This window comes from Peromyscus maniculatus, chromosome 8, assembly GCF_049852395.1.
Source record: "Peromyscus maniculatus bairdii isolate BWxNUB_F1_BW_parent chromosome 8, HU_Pman_BW_mat_3.1, whole genome shotgun sequence".
Lineage (NCBI taxonomy): Eukaryota > Metazoa > Chordata > Mammalia > Rodentia > Cricetidae > Peromyscus > Peromyscus maniculatus.
The window spans coordinates 2194397-2209902 of NC_134859.1; the positions used below are offsets into that span (position 1 = coordinate 2194397).

Here is a 15506-nt window from a genome sequence, read left to right on the forward strand (position 1 = left end):
TCATTTTGTTGTATGTACTTCTGCCTTGACGTCTGCCCATCTCCTTGTGGTTCTTTCTTGGTCTTATCAGTGTACTTGTTTCAGAAAGAGCTGACAGATTCAGGAAGTCTCTCTTTCTTGTCCAAAAGGGAGCTCTCTTGTCCAACTCTCTCTGGTCCAGAAGGGAAGTCGGGGTCCTGTTTGTTTGTTTTTTACATGGATTTGGGGGGCTTGAACTCAGGCTCACACTTGCTTTACCAATGGACCCAGCCCTCAACAGCTATATTAAACAAGTCTCTCATCTTACAGTAGTTTTAGGTTGGTAGATGTCACACAGAAAGCCCCACCACTTTCCCTATCAGCAAGATCTTCCATTCCCAGGGTGCATCTGTGCAAATGAAGCAATTGACATTGTTAAGCTGTGGTTAACCAAATTCCTTATTGTATTTAGATTTACCCAGCGTTTCTGTGAATATGGTTTTTACTCCTGTTCACATGCATGATGACACACTGAATGGAGTTGTCACCAACCCTTAGTCTCCTCAGGCCCGTGACATTCTCTCAATGTTTCTTTTATTTTCATGTTCTTTCCAGCCTTGCAGAGGACTCCCCATTTGTATTTTAGACAATCTAGATAGTCAGCCTTATGGAGGTATAGTGAATTTTTCACATGCATGTAGTCTGATGGTTAGTGTTGGGTGTCAACTAGATTGGATTGTGAATCATCTGGGACATGACCCTGGGTGTGTCTGTGAGAGATCTGGAGGACTTTGACGTCATCCACGATTAATGTACTGATGGACTCGGGTGTGAATAGACTGTTAAAGAGTTGGAATGGTAAAAGAGTAAGGTCCCTGGCATGTGTCCTTGGGAACTACCTCTTGCTCTGGCTTTATTGTTACCAATCTACTATAGAGTGGCCTGTTCTTTCTGCTCCCTGCATACCATGATATGAGCTTCTCTGGTCTGCCACACCCTCCCCACCATGATGGATAGAGCCCTCTGGAGCTGTGAGCTGAATAAACCTTTCCTCCTCTTAAGATTTTATGTCAAGTATCCTGTTTCCACAGCAAGAGAGCTGATAACATGCACAGTCTATGGAGGCAGGGCTGCTACTAACCAGGCAAGTTCAAGTCCATTTCTTGGACTCGAGGGGCACGAGACCTCCAGGAGGGGTTGGGACCCATGTTGCTGGGATGCATACCCAAAACATCTGGAGTGAGGCCTGGGATTTGTATCCCCAACAAGTTTCCTCAGGTAATGCTACTGATGTGTTTACCACCCCGTGAGAGCCGCAGTGTGAAGCCAACACCAAGAATAGAGTTATTTTTAGATGAAAAAGATCCATTTGTACCATCTACCCAGATCATTTAACTTTTCAAGTGTAGATTTGAACTTGAACGTGGAATGACTTTTCCTTCCTTCTTCCCACTGCCTTGAGCATTGCTGAGCTAGGCACAATCAAGTGTGATGGAAGGGTGTTTATGTCTTGTGCTTTGGAGAGGGGATAACATTTTCAGGCTGGCCTGCACCCCTTCCTATCCCATCTGAGTGGACTCTATATGTTGAGTAGGGCTTCCCCACTGTGCACAAAGTGAGCATCACATCCACATCTGGGAGCAGATTACCTTAGCCGGTATCCATGGCAGCTATTTGGAATGAACAGTATGGCAACATGTAGGAATATGCCCATGGTGATGGAGCTGTTGTCACTTCCCAATAGAAGGATGGAGGGGAGGGTCACCCCCGCTTGTACCCCCAGCTGTGCATGAACTTGGGGAGAATATTAGAGTATATAAGATGTGCAAGTTTAATTGTAAAGGGGTCTCCATGATGAAGCTTCTGAAGAGGACAGTCCTTGGAGCCTCCTAAAGGCTGATGAACAGACAGATCAGAACCCCAGTGATGTGGAGCATCTAGGATGTTTCAACTCCAAAGCCTAATTATCTCAGACCATCTTTAGCCCTCTCAACAGCCATTATTGCCCTTCTCTGTGTGTGAATTAACATTTTGTGGCCAATAACAATAAGTAAATCCCTTGGATTGTTCACATAGCTCTCACCAACCGAAAGCATGAGGGTACCATCAGATAGCGTCAGAGCTCCGACAGCCACACTGAGATTTTCCCACTTTTCTTTGACCTACCTACCTAATGCTTCTACCAATGTATCTGAGAAGTGTGTTGGTTTATGATTTCCTTTGTTCTGTTTCTATAAAACTTTTTAAAATCACTACCTTATTGCAACACAGAATTTGGTATAACCTAAATTTGTGTTTCTGGGACACTCTCACTTATGGGCTGGACCCCCCCCCCCCATCAATCACTAATTAAGAAGATGCTCCACAGGCTTGTCTACAGCCCAAAGTTAGGGAGGCATCTTCTCAACTGAGGCTCCCTCCTCTCTGATGACTCTAGCTTGTGCCGAGTTGAAAAAACCAGCCAGCACAGATTCAAACTTGGTTCAGCTTTTAAAAACTGTTGAGATGTACTATCAGCCAAATCCAGACTTGGCCTATTGGTTTGAGAATTAAGCCACACTGGGGACATGGGCCATGGCACCTCACTAGAGAAGACAGCCTCTAGCCATACTTAAACACTAAACGGCAAAGTAAACGTGAGCCTCAATGCTACAGTCTCTAGTGACCTGGCCTTGACTGAAGCCACAGGTGAAAGGTCACTGTCCTATGCAAAGTAAGTGACCTGTGATGTGCCTTGTTTTCTGAAGCTGTTCACAGAGGAATCCATTAAACTTATGTTTATTCCTTTACAACATCTTGACCCTGGAAACATTTTAAATATTTATTTAAAATGACTTCACAGGGCTGGCAAAATGGCTTGGCAGGTAAAAATGCTTGCTGCCAAGCCTGATGACCAGAGTTCAATCCCCAGGACACACGGGGTGGAAGGAGAGCATTGATTTCCGAAAGTTGTCCTCTGCGCCCCCACACTGTGCACAGTGGCACTTGTGTGCCCACAGACACACCGTCTCTCCCTCTCACATAAGTAAATAAGATATGCAGTCTTTCACTGTGACCTTAAAATTTCCTGAAGCTCCTCTAACGCCCTTGAAGAATTCATAACCTTAAGTACTCTCTATTAATGATTAATATTATTTCCAAGCTCACTTCCTATTTCATGTTTTGATTAGAAGCTTGGTCTGACTTCTAAGTCAGGGCTGATTCTCGATAAAATATGACACTACCCGCTTTCCTCTGTAGGCCTGTATCTCCCCTTCTTAATCATTTAAAACACTGCCAAACAATCACACATTTTCTCAAACAAAGAACAAATCATTACACACAAAGGCCCGGGGCCAGAGAACAGAATCCCGAGTGTGTTAGCATATTTAATCATTCCATTTCAGGAGGATAATCCGTTTTAGTGAGCTTGTGCTCACTCTCGTTTATTATTTTCCTTCCTTCAAAGGGCAGCTTGACTACTATTCTTCACAAGGCTTTGGGTATCACTCCCACTCTGGCTGATTTCACGGCTTTCAGGATTGCTTCTGTGTACTATGAGAAGGAAATAGGAGGATTATCTCGTAGAGATTGCTGATGGGGAGAAAGGGAGAGAAAGAAACACCCATGTTTTCAATGGGGCTTGAACCAGGGCCTCCTGTGTGCTAGCCAAGTGCTCTATTGCTGAGCCACCTCCCCAGCTCTTGCTATTTTTGAGATGGGAGTTCACCACTCAGGCTGGCTTCAAACTCCCGATCTTCCTGCCTCAGCCTCCCAAGGGCTGGAATCTCAGGTGTGTGCCCCCATGCCTTGCTGCTCAAGGGTTTGATTCTCCTTCCCCTCCCCTTCCCCTTCCTCTTCTTCCTCCTTTTCCTTTTCCTTAGGCAAGATCTATAGTTTCTCTTCACTGCTCCTGTAAAACCTTTAATTCATTAAGACAGTGAGGGAGACGAAAGAACATGATCATAACATAGTGTATGAGAAAATTTAAATAATAATAAATTCAGAAAAGAGACTGGGGCTCTAGCAATGAGGACTCAGAGAGGGCTCTTGTAGGGACACCCGAGTCTCTGGTCTAACACTGAGGCAGAAGAGACACTGGCAAATTTTGAAATTAAAATTGTATTTTTTTTGCAAGTAACAGAATCAATTTTCTCCTCATATGGTGGCTCAGCAGTCCCTGGAGTGGTACACACCGACACACAAACACACTCAGAGGGACATACACACACACACACACACACACACACACACACACACACACACACACGAGAGAGAGAGAGAGAGAGACAGAGAGAGAGAGACAGAGACAGAGACAGAGAGAGACAGAGAGAGAGACAGAGACAGAGAGACAGACAGAGAGACAGACAGAGAGAGAGGCACACAACAGGGGTAGGCAGTCAGAGCTGGTGTGTCAGTAACACAAAATTGTTTGGGACTTCATCTCTTCGAATTTCCATGCTCACTCCATGGCTTCCATTCTCAAGATCACAGTCCAAGATGGCTGCCAGAGCTCCAGTCCTTACATTTGCATTCTCTAATGCAGGAGGGTAAAGGGTGCTTCTCCCAGCCCAAGCAGTTCCATTTAGGAGGCCAACCCCAGCAAGCACATGGAAAATGTCTACTAGACTGTGAGTGCTGTGCCTTCTCTAACTGAAGAGAGGCCCAGGAAGCAGCATCTGGAAAGGATAGGTGGAGACAAATGACTCCAGGGGTGTGTGCCAGTGATCAGGGCTGCTGCTGTGGCCTCCTCCTTGGTGCACTGTAGATGCAGAATAAGGTTCTTGCCACTGTCCTGGGGGGTGGCAGGGACATGTCAGAGACCTTCAGACCATAGGAAGAGGGCTTGGACTAGATATCTGGCAGGGTGGTGTGGGACAATCAAGCTAGGATTTCCTAAGTTTGCTGAGCTTATGGATTTACTCAGATGACCACTAGTGATAGGCTGGATTCAGCTTCAATTAAATCATTTATTGCTTGGTGTGGTGGCGCACACCTTTAATCCTACCACTTGGGAGGCAGAGGCAGGTGGATCTCTGTGAGTTCAAGGCCAGGCTGGTCTACAGAGCAAGTTTCAGGACAGCCAGGACTACATAGAGAGACACTCTCAAAAACCAAACCAAACCAAACAACAACAAAAATCGCTTTTGTTTTTACTTAAGCTATATGGCCCAGTCCATTGTTTTTGTTATAAAAACACATCACAGAAGACCTGAGTGGTGTTTTTCTAGAATGATCCTATTTGCGTACAAGGCTTTTTGTTCTGTTCTTGTATCTCATACATGTCTGTTAAATGAATAACTGGCAGTGATTGGGAGGTTCTTGTCCCCTGTGTTCTCATACCTGCTTTACTGGTAAGAGCTTCATTTCTAAGCAATAGGAATTGGAGCTCAGTGTCTAAGAGAAAGGGTAATTTATTGGCTCTTTAGATAGAATGATGTATGTCTTAGGCTTTTTATTGCTGTGAAGAGACACCATGACCACAGCAACTTGTAAAAAGGAAAACATTTCATTGGGATGGCTTGCTTACAGTTTCAGAGGTTCGGTTCATCACTATCATGGCAGAGGCAGCTGGGAGTATGGCAGCGTGCAGGCAGACGTGGTGCTGGAGCTGAGAGCCCTGTATCTTGACTCAGAGGCAACAGGAAGTTGACTGAGAAACTGGGTGGTATTCCAAGCATAGGAAACCTCAAAGCCCGCCCCCACAGTGACACACTTCCTCCAACAAGGCCATACCTACTCCAACAAAGCCACACTTCCTAATAGTGCCACTCTTTATGAGATTATGGGGGCCAATTACATTCAGACTACCACGTTTCATTCCCTGATACCCAGAAGCGTGTAACAATATCATAATGCAGAATACATTTAGTCCAACTTCAAAAGTCCCCATAGTCTATCATAGTCTCAACAATGTTTTAAAGTTCAAAGCCTCTTCTGAGATTCATGCATCTCTTAACTGTAATCACCTACAAAATCAAAATCAAAACACAGATCAAATACTTCCAACACATAATGGTACAGTACATACATTACTGACAGGAGCCATAAGCCTAAGTGACCCTTGACACACATGCTGCCATATTTGGGCTTCTCTCCTCTTTTTTTAGATCTAGGCCTTGCTTAAGTCTCCATAGCACCAGAACGTCTTCTCACAAATATCAGAACCTCTTCTCAGAAATCAGGTGACCGAGCTGCAGTTGGGCAAGAGTAGATAGATAAACTCAGAGCAACATTCCCTGCTAGGTGAACAACCCATGATTAAAGTCCTCTCCCTGCTTGCACCCCCCTTTGCCCCCGTCTATATATGCCTAAAGAGGAAAATAAAATGTTGGAGCTTGATCAGACATCTTGTCTTGCTCTTATTCTTTGTGTCTCTTGTCCCCCTCATTCGCCGGCCCTCCCTTTAGGTCCTGTTGAAGACTCTGCTGGCCGGGGCACATTACCATTCCAAAACATAGGGAAGGGAGCATAGTGAGGAAATATTGGATCAAAGTAAGACCAAAAACCAGCTGGGCAAACTCCAAACTCTGCATCTCCATGTCTGATGTCAACGTGCTCTGCAGATCTCCAACTCCTTTCAGCGTTGTTGACTGTAACACACTTCTTTCTCTTGGGCTGGTTCCACTTGCTGTTAGCAGCTTTCCTTGGCAGGTATCCCATGGCTCTGGCATCTCTAATATCTTGGGTTCTCCAAGGCAATCCAGGCTTCAACTTCACAGTTCACACAATGACCTCTCTGGACCTCCATTCAGGGACATCCTAATACGTGCCTGGTCTCATTGGCTTTATTCCATAACTCCTTTCTTCTCTCCTTAACTCTAAACCCAGAATCACAAGGCTGAAATTACCAAGTTCTACTTCTTACTGGGACTGGAACATGGTCCTCTCGTTCAATTACATCTTTACTAACGTTCTGTCCTTCACTGCCTAAGTTTGGCTGTTCTGAAACTTGCTCTGTAGACCAGGCTGTCCTCAGACTTAGAAATCTGCCAGCCTCTGCCTTCCTAGTGCCAGGGATTGAAGATATACACCACCACACCCAGCTCAAAGTTTTTCTTTAGTTTCTTTCCACAAGTTGAAAACTTAGCGGGGTGGGATCTTGCCCTGAGGTTACCACTCCCTTTATTCCATTTCTTAATCCATTTATCTCTCTGAACACAAAATTTAGCTCCATTCCACTTCCTGATAATTTTTCTCCTCAAAATTTACTTTTTGTAATATACTCTGCTCAGCTTGCTCCTTTTCATTATAAATCTTGATCAGACTTGACACTAATATTCATACAACAGAGTCTATACTAGGCTGTTTTGAGATTTTCTCTGCCAATGGAATTAATCCAAAACTCTTCACTTTAGCCTCAGGCAGACTCTTTTTTTTTCTTTTTTTTTTTCTTTTTGAATGTCGAATGCCGTTTATTGAAAGAGGGAAGAAACCTTAAATACAGGCTTACAACACAAATGGAGGAACCCCCGGAGGGCAGAAGTTCGCTACCAGTGGTCTACATTCCAGACCCAATGTTCTACATTCTTGCATCTAAGTTGTTAATGTCAGGCAGACTCTTTAGTCAAGGGCAAAAGGCAGACACTTTCTTCACCAAAATATCGAAAGAATGATCTCTAGGCAATATATTAAAATTCTTCTCTGAAACCTCTGTCTTCCATGCTCCTACTAGTGTGGCCCATTAAACAGTGCTTAAAGCATTTCAAACCCAAAGTACCAAAGTCTACACTATTCCAAACAAAAGCATGGTCAGGCCTATCACAACAATACCCCAGTCAATGGCACCAACTTCTGCGCAGTTAGGGTTTTATTGTAGTGAAGAGACACCATGACCACAGCAAGTCTCATAAAAGAAAACATCTAATTGAGGGGGCTCACCTATAATTTCAGAAGTTTAGTCTGTTATCATCACGACAGGGAACATGGTGACTTGCAGGCAGACATGCTGCTGGAGCTGAGTCTCCTACATCTTGCAGGCAACAGGAAGTCGACTGACACACTGGGCAGTGTTGCTAGCATAGAAAACCTCAAAGCCGGCCCCCACAGTGACACATTTCCTCCAAGGCCATACCCACTCCAACAAAGCCACACCTACGTGCCATTCCCTATGAGATTATGAGGGCCAATAGCATTCAAACTACCACAGTGTATGTTCACTGTTATGATGGTTATAAAACATTTTCCTTTAAGTATATATGGACTTTAATCACTCATCCTCTAGTACCTCTTCCTCCTCTTGCCTCCTACAAATCTCCCTCCCTTCCCTAAATATCCCAGTTCTACTTTCATGCTACCTGTCTGTCTATTATCTATCTATCTATCTATCTATCTATCTATCTATCTATCTATCTATCTACCTTCCTACCTACCTACCTGCCTGCCTATCATCTCTCTGCATACTGGACATTTTGATGTCCACTCTAATTCTGGCCACAGAGCATCCTGCTCCACCTCTCACTTCTGAGTCAGGCTGCCAGATGCTCAGCACATTTCCTTGGGTACCAGAAACCATGTATCCTCTTGTCTTCTTCCAATCACATCCATCTTCCCAGTCTTGATATCTGCTTGGCATGACTTTGCTGTCTCTGTCTGCCTGTAAATCTGTGACAACCCTGCCATTGGTTGTCATTGTTCCCAGTGCACATGGCACATGCTCTGCCTGGAAACCTGATTCAGGCCTTGTATTTATGTCACTGGATCAGCTGGGGTCTCTTGACTTCTTAAGATTCCAAGCTCATCCCTTGATTTACAACACTTCAGGTCCAAAGCCCTTCCCAGGATACCTGTGCACTTTCAGACAGCTTACACTCTCTACTACTGATCTTCAAATACAGATTTTGTACATATTTTCTCTGATTTTTACCTAGTAACCTTATGTGAAGTTCTTACTGTCGTATTATACTAATTTAGAGGTGATTTTATTTGATCTACTAAGCATTGTTTATAAACAGTAGTGCTTTTTAACACTTTCTATAAAGGTTCAGAAGGTTATGTCTCTGTGTAACCGTTTCTCGGTCTCGCATGGCCCAGCTGTCCCACAGTCATTTATAAAACAATCACATTGAGGCTTATATTAATTACAAACTGTGTGGACTATGGCTTCGGCTTCTTGCTATCTAGCTCTTTCATCTTAAATTAACCCATTCCTATTAATCTATATGTTGTCACATGGCTGTGGCATTATTGGTCTACTGACATCTTGTTGCTCCTTTGGCAGTGGCTGGTGTCTCTCTCGACTCTGCCCTTCTCTCTGTATCTCTGCTTGGATTTCCCACCTGGCTATAAGCTTTCTTGCCAAAACAGCATTATTTATTATCCAATGGGAGTTGCACATATTCACAGCATACAGAAAGATATCCCACAACACTTCCCCTTTTCTGTCTAATCAAAAAGGAAAGTTTTAACTTTAACATAGTAAAATTATATATAACAAAACAGTTATCAAGCAAAAATTACAGTTACAATATTTAGTTTATTTATATTTGGCAAAATTAAAGAAAATATTCTATCATCTATCCTATTTGTGTGAGTCTAAAGTTTTATATCTAATTTATCTTATATCATGACTAAGGAAAATTATAACTATCTAGTCTTCAACTTCACCAAAGACCCCAGAAGGATATAATATTACCTAAATAAATAGGAAGTGCATTGTAAACAACTTCTAAAATTCTAGAAATGAGAGACATCTGGCTGCCTGGACAATCACCCAAAGTTCCTCTGTAACGGAGCATCCATCCTCAGCCTACAGGCCTAGAGTCTCTGGAATAGTTTTCAGTGAACCAGGAAACTTTAAGGACTGTTCCACCCATTCTGGCAAAGTTCTTCAGTTGTTTCTCTCTGTGTCCTGTAGAATGTTTGGCAGTTTCTTCTGTGAAGCAGGAACCTGAAGGACCATCTCACCTTGCAAAGTTCAGTGGTTAGCTTCCTTTGGGTCCTGCATGTTCAGTTTATACAGCATCCTGTCAAACAGTTGAGGCAAGGACATTTTTTACCCAGTGGCTAACTTTTGCCACAAAGAAAGCAAACTCCATAATGAGTTTCTTCAATGCCCATCATCCTCTTTGAAGTAATTGGTGCTGCCAGGAGCAGATGTATCTCATTGTCCAGAAAAGTCTAAGTTCTTAAAACATTTTAAATGCCATCATTCTGTAGGTCTTTGAAGTGTTTGAAGATTACCTGCCTAATTGAAATATACCTTTGTATACCTAGAAAACTTAACTAACATGACTATAATTTGGATTATCATAGATGACTAATTATTAATCTGTATTTCTTAATTATACATTACAATTTGAAATGAGTTGCGTAAACATAATACCTTTAACAAGAGTAAAAATATGCATACAGTATAACAAAATTAACTTTAAATTTGTATCAATAAACTAAAATCCATAACAATGTAAAACATTTCAAACAACTTGTTGCTCTTTAAAAGTAAATCAATAATCTGTACTTTCATCCTATTATATCTATATCCCCTTTTCTTTTTAGAAAGAGATTGCATTTGTAATCAACCTCCTTTAAATAAAAATAAACATTTATAAACAATATTTTGGAAATTTGGACATAGCTTCCCATACTACCTCCTGCTGATTGGAGGCACTGGCAATCTTATGGGGATCCTGAGAAAATTAAGAATTATAGTTAAATTTTGGCTGTAGTAGTCTGTGAGGCTGTATTGTCTCAGCCAGTTGCCTTGAAGCTGTTTTGGATGTTGGATCATCTGGGCCATGGTGTCGTCAGGGACCTTTTAGGAGATCTTGGTTGATCAAACCATATGAGCCTGGAAGCAATCCACAGGTTCTCATCTTCTGTGGAAACAAAAGGAGAACCTCTTTTCTAAAGCAATGTCTCCTTAGACACAAATTCTAAAGTTAAGATACCTTTAATATATATATGTTTAACATATATAATATATGTGTGTGTTTAACTCAGCAGCCTTTACAATCAAATGTCTCTCTGCAGTTAAAAATCCCAAAGACAATATCCAGTATTCAGATTCTTTGTGTAATTTTCATCTTTATGTGGCTTAATTTTTATATTAGTTTTATTGTCTCTTTAAAGACTTTATTTTTTTAAACTGTCTATTTATTTATATAATTTCCTATACTCCTTTTTCTCTCTCTTTCAAGCCTATGTACATTTTTAAACACATTATAAACTGTTTAGAGTTTTATTCCACCTGAATCTGTCTTAATGTGAATTTATAATCCTTTCTACCAGGAGAGATTTAAACTGTTAAGTCAGCTCTGGCTGCTGACTCCACCCCCTCAGCTTCCCAACATGGCGGAGGTACATCACACCAGCTCTGGGAGCCATGCTCACCGCTAACTCTGGGAAGCAGTGGTTCTATACCTCCATCAAGCAGTGTGTGGCCCAGAAACCTTTTTTTTTTTTTAACTAGTAAAAGCTAAATCTGCCATGCAGTGTCCTGCTTGGCTTGGAGACACCTCTGTGTACTGTGGTGGGAATCTGCCATGCTGTAGGTCAAGCCTACATGCTGAGGCGTCTCTGTATCATGGCTTGAATGAGAGACACAACTAGGAAGCTGTTCTTGGCTCCATTTTTGGAACTCTTTTTTAAAGCTTTCTTAGGTTTTAGGTGGAAATTCTTGCCCCATGTTGGAACACCATTTGTAACCATAAGTTTCTCAGTCCTGCCAGGCCCCATGGTACAGCAGCCATTTATAAAATAATCACATTGAGGCTTATATTAATGACAAATTGTATGGCCTGTGGCTTCAGCTTCTTGCTAGCTAGTTCTTTCATCTTAAATTAACCCATTCCTATTAATCTATATGTTGCCACATGGCTGTGGCATTATTGGTCTGCTGGCATCTTGTTGCTCCTTTGGTGGCAGCTGGTGTCTCTCTCGACTCTGCCCTTCTTTCTGTATCTCTGCTTGGATTTCCCACCTGGCCATAAGCTTTCTTGCCATAGGCCAAAACAGCTTTATTTATTATCCAATGGGAGCCACACATATTCACAGCGTACAGAAAGATATCCCACAGCATCTCTGTCATCTTTCTTTCTCTATCATTTATCAATCTATTACCTACCTATGCATTCATGCATCCATGCATCTATCTGTCTATCTATCTATCTATCTATCTATCCATCCATCTATTATCTATCTATCGATCATCTATCATTTGTCTATCTATCTGCTTACCTGCCACCAATCAGTCAATAAATCAGCCACCAATCAACAAATAAATCAGTCATCTATCCATCATCTGTTTTTCTTCAGTGCTGGATATGTAACCAGGACCACTATATCACTGAAGAATACTCCTAACTAGAAAGCAAACACACAAACACACACACACCACATGCACCACACATAAACACACACACACACACACACACACACACACACACACACACACACCACAGTCAGGGTGACAGTGATGTACAGCTTCTGTTGTAATTACCCAGCTCTGCTGTTGCAAGGCAAAACAGTCACAGCCCATTGTTAAACAAATGGACATAGCTGTGCTTCAATAAAACTTTATTTACATCACAGACAGCAGGCCAGATTTGACTGGTTCTGGGTGATAGTGAGGACTATCACTATCAGGGATAGTGACAGGGAAGGAAGTTTTGAGTTTGGGCACATTAAATTTATACTTCCAGACAGCTGTTTTTCATTCTCTTATTTGTATTTTTTTTCTAATTTATTCTGAAAACTTGGAATTTTCAGGTATGCAAATCACATCTGCTTCTGAGGCTTCCCCTCTTGTCCCTCGGCTCAACCAAGTCTAGTCTCGCCCTTGGCAGTCATCCTAGTCTGCTGAGGCCAAATGAGGTAAGATTCTGAAAAGATTCTTCCCACCTGGCTCACTCCCGACTCCCTGCTCATTATCTGTCCTGCGCCTTCCTCCATGTGAAGGTTAGCACTAAGGTTAATTGTCCTCTTGACTCCCCAGGGAGATGGGCCTCTGGGGAAGGTGGGAAGGCAAGCTCATATGGGTGCCTTCCCATGGAAGGGGTCTTGACTCCATAAATGGAAAAGGGAGCTGAGCAGTCCCATGCATCCACTGCTTCCTGATTGTGGATATAATATGACCAGCTGCTGCAAGGCTTTGAACTGTGCCTTTCTTCCTTAGGTGCTTTGTCAAAGTGTCCTGGGACAGCGGCAGAAGAGTGACTGCTCATCTGTGGTCACCCCGGTCCTCACCGCAATGATCTGGTCTGCTCTGCATATTTCGCTTATCCAGGTCTATTTTCCTTTAACACAGCGAGACAATCTTCGTTAACTTCTTTCTTGTCTCACTTCATCAACCACTTCTTGCTGGCCTACATTAAATAACAGTGGGAACAGCAGATGCTTTGGTGATGCTCAGACTTGGAAACAGCAGTTTAGTGGAGGGACAGTTTTCAAGGTTGTTGAAGTGAAAGTTTTCAACAATGTTGCAGGGCTAAGGGACCCACCTGGAGCCGGGAGCCATCCGGGTACAAACACTGCAGGAGAGCAGAGCTCATGACTTTCCTTAACCCCAGTTCTCACAGCTCCATCACTGCAGGGTGTCCTGAGCGCTGTGCTTTAGGGACCTGTCACTGAGTCATCAGTGGCCTTGACCCAGGTTTTTTGACCTTGACATTTGACTTTCTGACCAATGTCTTGTTTGGAAAATTTTAAGCAGAAGTCAGGGTGGTGCTTGCTGATGGAGACCTGGGGCAGCAAGAAAGCAGGAGAATGGTGGCTGTGGTAGGAGGCATGGAAAGAATCTCAGAGGATGAGTCACAGCAGACAGCCTTGATTTGTGATGTTTCCCAATTAAACACCGTACCTTTCTGGTACACAATATGAAATATTGTATCATGGTAAGGAGTTATTTACTTTTACAAAGAATTTTTGTTTTAAAAATAAAAACAGTGTAGAATGTCTTTTTGTTATCTGTGTCAGTGACATTTTCCTCTTTAAACCACCCTATTGTGAGCTGTTGTAGCAGAGTGTGCGTCTTAAGCTTTGGTTGCTGACGTAGTTGAAAGAAGGCATTTAAAGGAGGGCAGGCTGATTCTGGCTCCTGGTTTCAGGCCACAGCCGGGTAGTTCTACTGCTGCTACTGAACGCGGTGGTGCCAAGCTGCTCGTCTCAGGAGCACAGGGAGCAGAGAGGTGAGAGTTAAGAAGCATCCTCCTACTCACACCCACGACCTACTTCCTCCCATTCTGGCTCCATGTCGTGTTTCTCCCAACCTCCCTGGACTGCTGTTGTATTATGAATTCATGAAGGAATCAACGCATTAAGTTAGAGTCTTAGGTTCAGTCATTTGCCCCAAATCCCACCAGCTGTCAACCAAGCCCCCAGGATGGGAGCCTGTAGGGGACATTTTATGTTCACAGCATCAACAGTGTGCTTTGGGTGTCATTGAGGTAAACTCACCAGTGGTCACAGTGTGTAGCTACTGGCAGATTCTGCACTGCTGGTATTTTATTTAGGAGTTTCTGCATGCATATTTGTAGGGGAGAAAGAATGATCTGTTTTCTTCCATCCTATGTTATCTTTCTCAATTTCAGGAAAACACACACAAAGGTGAGATGGCTCAGCAGATAAAAGTATTTGGTGTGAATGTCTTATGGTCTAAATTTGATATCCTGTGCTCACGGAAAGGTAAAAGAAGAGACTCAGCCCCATAAAGCTGTCCCTCTGGCCTCCACATGTGTACCATGGCATGTACATGCCCTACTCACTAATAATAATAAATAACACAGTTTTTAAAAGAAAAGAATACAGATTTGAAAACATGCACAAAGCATTTCCTCTCTTTTTGAAGAGCGTTTCATCTGCCCTAAAGATGAAAATCAGCTTGGGAACGCACCCTGATATACTAGTTTGATAAGACGTCCTATTCTGTCAAGGATGGGCCTCCTATAGTCTGGGCAGATGAAGATCTGTACTTGGAGTGAATGAGGTGCTTGAAATAAAACCCACGGGAGACTGTGAATCTCAGGCAAAGCTTTGCAAAAAGTTGATTCCATTTGTAAGCAGAGGCCAGGAAAAGGGTGTCAGCAGGGCATGGACATAATTGGATCTTAGGATGTGACAACCTCACACTGACTTCTTCATCATGGGAAAATCACTCCTTCTACACTTCAGCTTCTATGTGTATGTTTGTGATATAGCTCATATATCATATTTTGTATAGGGTCTCACTGTGCTACCCTGGTTGGCCTGGAAATTGCTATGTAGACCAAGCTGGCCTTGAACTCATAGGTCACTGCCTTCTGAGTGCTGGGATTAAGTGTGTACTTCTATACCATATTTGTAAGATACAGAAAAATAATCCATGTTATGTATTTTGAGTTCAAAGTCTGTGAAATACTTCTCTTAGCATCTGGAATGTCACAGCATTCATAGATAAAGGTGATGCTTTGGGGAGGTGCATATCAATATAGACAGTTATTTTTGTGTTTAAGCACCTGTAGTTCTTTCATATAAAGCTCAAATGTTTTGGTGACATTGTTCCTAGACTCCCCTCCCACCACATGCATCCTGGAAACATACAAGTACATGGCTACGTATCTAGGCCACATATATGATTTCTGGCTATTTATCTT

General features: G+C 42.6%; 1 long non-coding RNA gene across 1 annotated transcript in view; it reads left to right on the plus strand.

Annotated features, from left to right (window-relative positions):
• The window catches only part of LOC143274443 (uncharacterized), a 57391-nt gene extending 43559 nt beyond the window's left edge, over window positions 1-13832 (plus strand). The window contains exons 3-4 of the long non-coding RNA XR_013053088.1: window positions 12646-12750; window positions 13052-13832. This is a non-coding gene — a long non-coding RNA (uncharacterized LOC143274443). The remainder of the gene's footprint in view (window positions 1-12645; window positions 12751-13051) is intronic.
• The last annotated feature ends 1674 nt before the right edge of the window (window positions 13833-15506 follow it).